Raw genomic sequence first — 8,842 nt, 5'->3', positions numbered from 1 at the left:
CCATCAAAATTAGGATCTTTAAAAAATCAAAACAGTTGAGAAACCTGTATCACTTTCCAAGAAAAGAAATAAGACACAAATTACAATAAAGTAAAGAAGAGATGTCTTTATTGGTTCCACATACATAAAAATAAGGAGAATATATTATGAACAAATTATGCCAATTAACTGGATGGCTTAGATGAAATGGACAACTTTCTTAAAGATAAAAATTATAAAAAGTGACTCAATGCAAAAGGAAAGATAAATTTTAATTAAACCATCACAAATAAAACATTCTAGGCCCATAGATTTATAGTGGTGAATGTCATAAAATATTAAAGAAATAAAAACAATCCTCTATAAATGCTTTAAAAAACAAATGACAAACAAACCTTCCTCACTCATCTGTTGAGGCCAATATTATCTTCATCATATTTTCAGGAAAAAGATATTACAAGAAAAGTAGAAACTCATACCCTTTATAAATATACTCACAAAAAATTAACACAACTTTAGGAATTCAAATCCAGCAACATATAAAAGTGGCACATAAAGACAGAGTACTATTTATCCAGGGAATACATGATTCATTTAACATTCAAAGTCAACCAATGTAATCCACCATATTAACAGAATAAGGGAGAAGAGTCTTATGATCATCTCAATTGAAGCTGAAAATATGTTTGACATAGTCAAAATATTCATAATAAAACATATCCATAAACTAAGATAAAAAGAAAGTTCTTCGGCATTATGAGCTGCACCTATAAAACCACCTACAACTGACATAATAATGCAGGGGACACAGGTGGGATCCCTGGTCCAGGAGGACTCCACATGCCACGGACAACTAAGCTCGTGTGCCACAACTACTGATCCCAAACTCCAGAGCCCACAAGCCACAGCTAATGGCCCATGCACCACAACTACTGAAGCCCACACACCCTACAACTGACATAAAAATTAATGGTGAAAGATTGAATGCCTTCCCTCTAAAACTGAGACAAACGCTAAGATGCCCACTTTCATGAATTTTCTGAAAGTGGCAGTACTGACCAATGAAGCAAAAGAATAAAAAAGAAACACACAGGTGGAGGTAAAAGTGTACAAAAAACATCAAAACATGCAGAAAAGAAACTGATGGGCAGATGAATGGATAAGGAACTTATGGCACATATACAAAATGGAATATTACTCAGCTATAAAAAGGAACACAGTTAAATCAGTTCTAATGAGATGGATAAATCTGAAGCCTATTATACAGAGTGAAGTAAGTCAGAAAGAGAAAGACAAATACTGTATGCTGCTGCTGCTAGTCGCTTCAGTCATGTCCGACTCTGTGCAACCCCAGAGACATAATGCATATATATGGAATTTAGAAAGATGGTACCAACAATCCTACGTGCAGGGCAGAAAAGGAGACACAAACACAAAGAACAGACTTTTGGACCCAGTGGGAGAAGGGGAGAGAACAGCATCAAAATATACACATTACCATATGTAAAATAGATGACCACTGCAAGTTTGATGCATGAAGCGAGGCACACAAAGCTGGTTCTCTGGGACAACCTAGAGAGATAGGATGGGGATGGGGAAGGGGGAGGAAAAGGGGTTCAGGATGGGGGGGACACATGTATACCTATGGCTGATTCATGTTGATGTATTGCAAAAAAAATACAATATTATTAAGTAATTAGCCTCCAGTTAAAATAAATATATTAATTAAAAAATAAACATCATTAAGCCTTTCAGTACAACAGTAATAAAATAAAACTTCCTCAATCTAATAAAAGGCATCAAAAATAACAAGGAAGATTTCAGCTAACATGGCATTTAATGAACAAAGACCAGATTTTCCCCCCAAGATTAATAATAAGCAAAGATACTAACGCATATTTATAGAATTTAGAAAGATGGTAATGATAACCCTATATACAAGACAGCAAAAGAGACACAGATGTATAGAACAGTCTTTTGGACTCTGGGAGAGGGCGAAGGTGGGATGATTTGGGAGAATGGCATTGAAACATGTATATTATCATAGGTGAAATGAATTGCCAGTCCAGGTTCGATGCATGAGACAGGGTGCTCGGGGCTGGTGCACTGGGATGACCCAGAGGGATGGGATGGGGAGGGAGGTGGGAGGGGGGTTCAGGATGGGGAACACATGTACACCTGTGGCAGATTCATGTCAATGTATGGCAAAACCACTACAGTATTGTAAAGTAATTAGCCTCCAATTAAAATAAATAAATTTATATTAAAAAAAAGAATAAGCAAAGAGGCCTGTTTTTCTATTTCTGTTCAACATTGGACTGGAAACTCTCACAACTGAAAAACAGCAAGAAAAAATGAAAACAAAGTACAGTTGGAAGGGAAGAAATCAAACTCTCTTCATTCACAGAAAATATTAAATATACAGAGCAAATTATAATATACAGAGAAAATCCTAAAAATCTACAAAACATAATTATCTATATAAGTGATTTGAACATATTGCAAAATACAAGTTAAGTGTACAAGCAAATACAAAAAATCAAAATACAAGCAAAATAAAAATTAAACATATTTGGAGAACAAGATGGCGGAGGAGTATGTGGATGTGGAGTACATCTCTCTCCACAGATACACCAGGAATACACCTTCAGACACAGAAGTGCTTGCAGATGCACCAGCTGAGAGCAGACAGGAGTACCTTAACCACTGGGAAAGAATATACAGAACCACACAAAACTTGGTAGGATGAAGGAACTAGAGGGAAAAGTTCTTTGGGAGATACATGCTAGCTCCGGTGGGCAGCCACAGGTAGCTAGAAGCCTCCTCAGGAGCCTCAGGCACCAAAACACCACAAGGGAATTTCTGGCTTGTAAGCACTGAGACCATGTCTGTGGAAATGGAGCTCTGAGCCAGAGTAATGGCATCAAAGTGTGATAAAAAGGAGGTGATATGACCACAGGCCATAAATCTTACAAAGCCAGGGAGTCCTTTCCTGAGAAGAGACTCTAAAAACAGGGGCTTTTTTTCATATTCCTTAAATAGAACTGACATGACTCCTAGAGGTGTGGGAGCTAGGAAATGCTGCCTTTCCTGCCAAAGATTAAAATTCTACTCCTCCAATGCTAGCTCCTCTCACTAAAAGAGCAATCACATAGGTCAACACACTTGGCCTACTGCACTGATGCCAGTCCCCTAATGTGTGCAAGCTGACTAGCATGATACGGGTATATTCGGTAGCAGAAGAGGCTGGATGTGCAGGCGGACTGCGCTTGCATATTACAGGTGCTGTAGGGTGGAGCAAAGGTTTATGTGCTTCTTTGTTTATAGCTCTTGTCTGTCACATATCCCATGACTGCATGATCTATTACCATGTGGCATACTGCACCATGCATGGGAGTGGGCAAGGCGGAGTGGGGATCAGGAAAGTAATAATTACCAAGAATTTCAGAACCAAAAACTTGAAAATAAGTCCCAGCTCACTGTAGCAATCCTAGATTTTTCCTATGGCAGCTTTTACTGAATCAGTAGCACTGACCATACCCAGGAACAGGTCCAACAGTGTCTTGTTTCCAAAGGACATTGTGCTAAATAAACACTTCATAAAACACAGGGCAGGCTTCTGCTAAAGGCAGAGACAGAAAACACCTTGTCAAAAGAATCACCAGGTCAGAAGGTTCCTGTTTCCCACTGCTTGATAGGAACTCACACATCCAAAGCTTCCAGACTCACATCCCACAGAGACCCGCCCTCTCCCAGGACTGCTTATATCCCAGACAGAAAACCTTCCCCATGAAGCACTCCCAGTAGGGAGAGTAGCAAGAAGGGTGAGGCCTGGAGACCCCTCTGCCCTTGACCACCATCCCCAGGTATATCAGCCTGCTTCCTCCTTTCCAATGAGCACCACTACACCCTACCCCTCAAACTATCCCTCAAGGTGTGCACAGCTAATGACCCTTCCAACTCCACACCACCCACTCCATTCAAAGACTGAAAGCCTCAGGAGTTTCTACAGGACTCCTGGGCACTGATCTGCCACCTGCCCTATGAATCTGCCCCTCGAAGCAGCTTGGACAGGACTGGGAAGGATGCAGTGAGACAGCATGGGGCAAGGATCAGGAGGGCCAACTGGACCCTCCTTCCTACCCTCACGCATCTCAAAGGTGAGCTCTCTAGTTACCATCAAGGCCAGCACAAGCAGTGCTCCCTTCATGGAGGCAGCAGACTGAGTGCTCTGCTCAGAGCAGGGTTTCTGCCGCTTCATGAACCACTAGCTCCCTGACCCCAGCCCTACATCCCTCCTGGGAGCTCCACAGGCCTGTCTGCACAGGTGGTTCTCTCAGCCCTTCATGTGTTTACTACGGGAAGCCCTTCCTACTCTGAGAGCAGAGCTACTGGAGAACTTGTGGTAGTATCTTTTCCAAAAACCAAGTGGAGTTGACATTTCTAAGTAACTCCATTTGGAGCCAAGTGCTCTGTTGTCCCAGCCCCAACTGGGACTCCTGTTTCCCTGGTAATCCTTCCCCCAACTTATCCTGGCTCCAAGGTCAGCACTCTCCCAGACTGAGCAGATAGAATCACAGGAGGGCCAAGGACAGGTCTATACCACTACCAGGTAGAAAAAAGGTCATCTAGAATCCTTCCTTTTCCCCCAAGTTTAAGTCCTGGAGATAAGAATGCAGCACTGGGCATTCCTGTAGCCCCCCAAAATCTTAACATCTGCAGTCTCCAGACTGGACCCCGGGCACTAATGCACAGCAGCCTTGGACTCCAAATCATTCCGACCTGGGAACTCTCAGGAATTGAGGCCATGTGGATTTTCTCAGGTGCTGCTAATTCTGTAACAATGGATCACACCACCTGCTTTTCTCAAACCCTTAAGGAAGCAAGTTTCTGGTACATTCTTGACACCCAGTGTCTCCAGTCTTGGCATTTTTCTTGGTTGTCCCACCCTCCTCCATAAGTTAGCCTATTCTCAAGAAGTGTTTGGACTGTATTCTATCCAGAAACTCAGAGAGAAGCTGTGAAGTTGTGGTGTTTGCCTCCTGCGTCAGAGACTCTGAGGTCCACAGCTCTAGAGGACACTGGAGATAGGAGGTCTAAGGCCCAGAGGGCTCGACCCACCAGAGGTGCCACTCTGTGTGTGAAAACTCTCTCAAGAGCCAAAGTCAACCTTCCACACTAGGAAAACAGTTTGTTGACACAAACAAGATAAGATGGACCTTGAAAACTCTAGGAGGAAGTTTAAGAAAGCTCCCAGTTGCCAAATTAGAAACAGTTTGAAGACAAAATAAATAACAGAGAATAACAAAATAAATAAATAACCAAAAGTATAAAGTAATATGTATGAGTCCATACTCATATAAATAAATGACTAAATAAACAAATGTGGGAGAAGAAACACCCATTCCTTAAAGAAACATCCTGAATAACACAGATAGATTATCCCTGCAAGGAGGGGGAAATTACTGCCATGATCACCTGATTGTGGGCTAGCCTTAGTAACTTATTTCCAAAGAGAAGAGGAGGGGAAGGAGAAAACAGTGCAGAAACTGGACAAACATAATCAACTAATCAAGGCTCATATTCCCAGTGGCAAGACTCTCTGCTGTCACGTGTACCCTGAGGTAATGGGACAGGAAGGGTGATTCACCTCTGTGGTATTTTCCTCAAGACCAAAAGTCTTAAACCCACTCTACATTATGAGAACAGCAGCAGCCATATTCAGCTTGGAGGGCCTTCTACCATCCCTGGCCAGTGCTCCTCAGGACTGCCAAGGCCATAACAGACCAGGAGAGAATGAGTAACTCCACAGAGCAGAGGACTCGGGGGACACATGACAGTGAATGCAGCGTGTATAGGTTGTGGATTAGATCCTGGAACCCAAAGTGACATTAATGGACAACCTGGTTAAAACCAAATACAGTGTGAGGTTTATTTATTCATAATCATCTAATATTGTTTCTCAGTTTTGAGAAATATTTGTAACTTTTCAATAAATCAAAAATTATCCCAAATTAAAATTTTATTTTATAGACAGCTTGCATAAGAAAAGGGCTACATGTGCTGCATTCCTCCATCGAATCGGACCAGCTCTTCACCCTGATGTCACTAAATGTTCCCACAGTCTGGGGACGTCTCAGAGGATCCTGTGGCACCCTTGGAAGGGCACTGGGCTGGATCCATAGCAGCCACCTGTGTTACTCAGCACTCCAGGCCCTGGCTCCTCTCCTCACAGTGCTGCAGAGGGCACTGGGGGCAGTGTCTTCTGAAGGACAGGAGGCATGAGATCCATGGGCAGGGGTCTCACCACATGGAAGTCCTGCCGCCATAGACAAAGAGGCAGCATGTGCAGCCTGGGCCTTGTGGTGTTCACCTTCCTGCCCAGGAACCTCTGAGACACATCTGCAGTCACCTGAGCCCCTCGTGGGGTGACCTTCAGAAAGGTGGCCCCCAGGTAGCAGGAGCCATGATGAGAAGAGGCTCCATGGAGGTCAGCTGACACTGCAGCTCAGTACTTGGTGCCTCTTTGCCAAAAGCAGTTACCGGATGTGAATCCTATTTGGCAAGGGGTCTGACTGTGGTCATGCCTTGTGTCCCAACTCAGTGCTGGCCCTCAGAAAACCTTATTTCACTACAGGTGACCCAGAGAAAATTCAGCCAGATGCCTCCAGAGAAAAACTACCTGATTCTGCTAGCCAGAAAGTCATAAAGAGATGGAAGCAAGCTTTGGCTGCCAAGACAGAAATAACAGGACAGGGCCAAGCCCCAAAGGAAAGGCCCTAGATCCAGCAATAGCAGAAGTCATTAATGCAATGAAGAGCTCATGGATAAATGCACTGCTTTAGTGTTACCATAGTAACCAGGAAGTTTCTTTGCAATTTCTTCTTACAAAATAATGTATAACACTGACTACTATTCCAAAGGTATAATACATTTATAATCATCCTTAAGCTGTCCAGGCTCATGGAATCAGAACACAGGATACCCAGCTAGGGCTTCAAACACAGGGTTCTGAAGGGGTCCACATGGAATGGGACCCCTTTTATGTGCCCCAAGGGGGTAACCCCAGAAAGCTCAGGACTCAGAAGATCCTGAGGAGCGCTCAAAAGACAAAAGTGTTGACAGAAACACAGCTTACACTCTGAAAGAAAGCATAGAAAACACACACATGGATTTATCATGCCATTCCCAGATTACTGAGGTAACTGCAAACTCACTACTTTGGATAGACAAATATGCCCCACTTGTAAAACCTGCAAAACTGCACACAACCCCCTGTATCTGGGCAGCCGGGGCACAGAAACTAGCATGGTCAACACAACACAGCCAGGTGAAGAGGCCCTGCTGATGATAGCAGGGCAAAGGCAAGCCCAGATAGCAGGACATCACCACTGCCTCCACCACAAAGGCAGCTCTGAGCAGACACACAGGACTGGCCCAGATTCAGGAGCATCTTCCACACTCAATCCATGAGGAAACAGCCCATCCTACATTCTTTCAGGAGAGGCACAGAAGGAATAATAATAAATCAGAGAAATACCAAAATGATTTTGGCCTAGCTGTTCAAGGGAAAATATTAGAGCAAAGCCCTAAAAGACTTCTGAGGAAGCCCAGAACTAAGAGCAACCCTGATGAGACTTCCCTGGTGGTCCAATGGTGAAGAATCCATCTTCCAATGCAGGAGACACTGGTTGGATCTCTGGTTGGGAAATTAAGATGCCACATGTCATAATGTAACTAAAACTCATGTGCCACAACTAAAGAGAAGACTGAGCGCTGCAACAAAAGATCCCACATGCTGCCACTACAAAGATCTTGTGTACCACAACTAACCCCCAGCGGAGCTGAGCATAAATAAATAAATAGATTTAAAGACGAGGGAGATGGTGACGGTGCTTGCTTCAGCAGCACATATACTAAAACTGCAACAACACAGAGAGGATAGCATGGCCCCTGCACAAGAATGACATCCAAATTTGTGAAGCATTCAATATGTTCTCATGTGTATAATAGACAACTAGCAAGGAGCTGCTATATAGCACAGAGAGCCCAACCTAGCTCTCTGTGACAATCTAGAGGGTTGGCGTTCAGGAGGAGAGATTCAAGAGGGAGATGATATATATGTATGTATATGTGTATATATATATATGTGTGTGTATATATATATGTATATATATATATATAATTATGACTGATTCACATTGATGTACAGCAGAGACCACTGCAACACTGTAAATCAATTATCTTCCAATAGAAGAAAACAAAATTAAATTTTAAAAACAGAAGAGATACAGAGATCCTGCCAATGGCCAGGGAGGACAAGTCAAGGCAGGATTTAAGCTGATCATCAAATCCAGGGAGACTGCACAATGGTATGATATGGTGCACAGCTGTGTGGCTGCAATACAGGCTTACAAACATTCTATTCCTGAACTGTCTGATTGCTTTGAAGTGGAAAATAAAATGTGAAAAATAAATTTTCCTCTCCTTCGCAATATGCCGTGAAAAAGATAGTAATGGAATTTAAAACTATGACCCCATATGGACAAAGGGAATAATATGGGGTTATCACCAGATGATGAAATAGAACACATTTTCAGAGAAGAGAAAGCACAGAAAGACATAGTGACTATGGGCAGAGAAAGCCATATCTAACAAATAAAGCAGAGTCCATTTTTCCTACATAATTCTCAAGAGCTCTGGGCTACAAAGACACTGGGCACTGCAGTGGGTAAGTGTAAGTACAGCTGCGGATCTGAAGAGAGATAACTTATGTGAAATTTCTACATGAAATCACTGAAATCTCTAACCCTCTGCCCCACCTCTTTCATTTACAGAATACCTGCATTCAGGTAAACATCCT

At 42.8% G+C, this 8,842-nt stretch overlaps 1 non-coding gene across 1 annotated transcript; it reads left to right on the top strand.

The window, feature by feature from the left end:
• The first annotated feature begins 7,871 nt into the window (after positions 1-7,871).
• On the top strand, positions 7,872-7,977 carry LOC133231229 (U6 spliceosomal RNA). The gene has a single exon (XR_009731103.1). It is a non-coding gene; the product is annotated as a U6 spliceosomal RNA (small nuclear RNA).
• The last annotated feature ends 865 nt before the right edge of the window (positions 7,978-8,842 follow it).

This window comes from Bos javanicus, chromosome 18 (genome assembly GCF_032452875.1).
Source record: "Bos javanicus breed banteng chromosome 18, ARS-OSU_banteng_1.0, whole genome shotgun sequence".
In the NCBI taxonomy this organism is placed as follows: Eukaryota; Metazoa; Chordata; class Mammalia; order Artiodactyla; family Bovidae; genus Bos; species Bos javanicus.
Note: the sequence above shows the minus strand (reverse complement) of the source record. Positions and strands in the feature narration are given on the sequence as shown.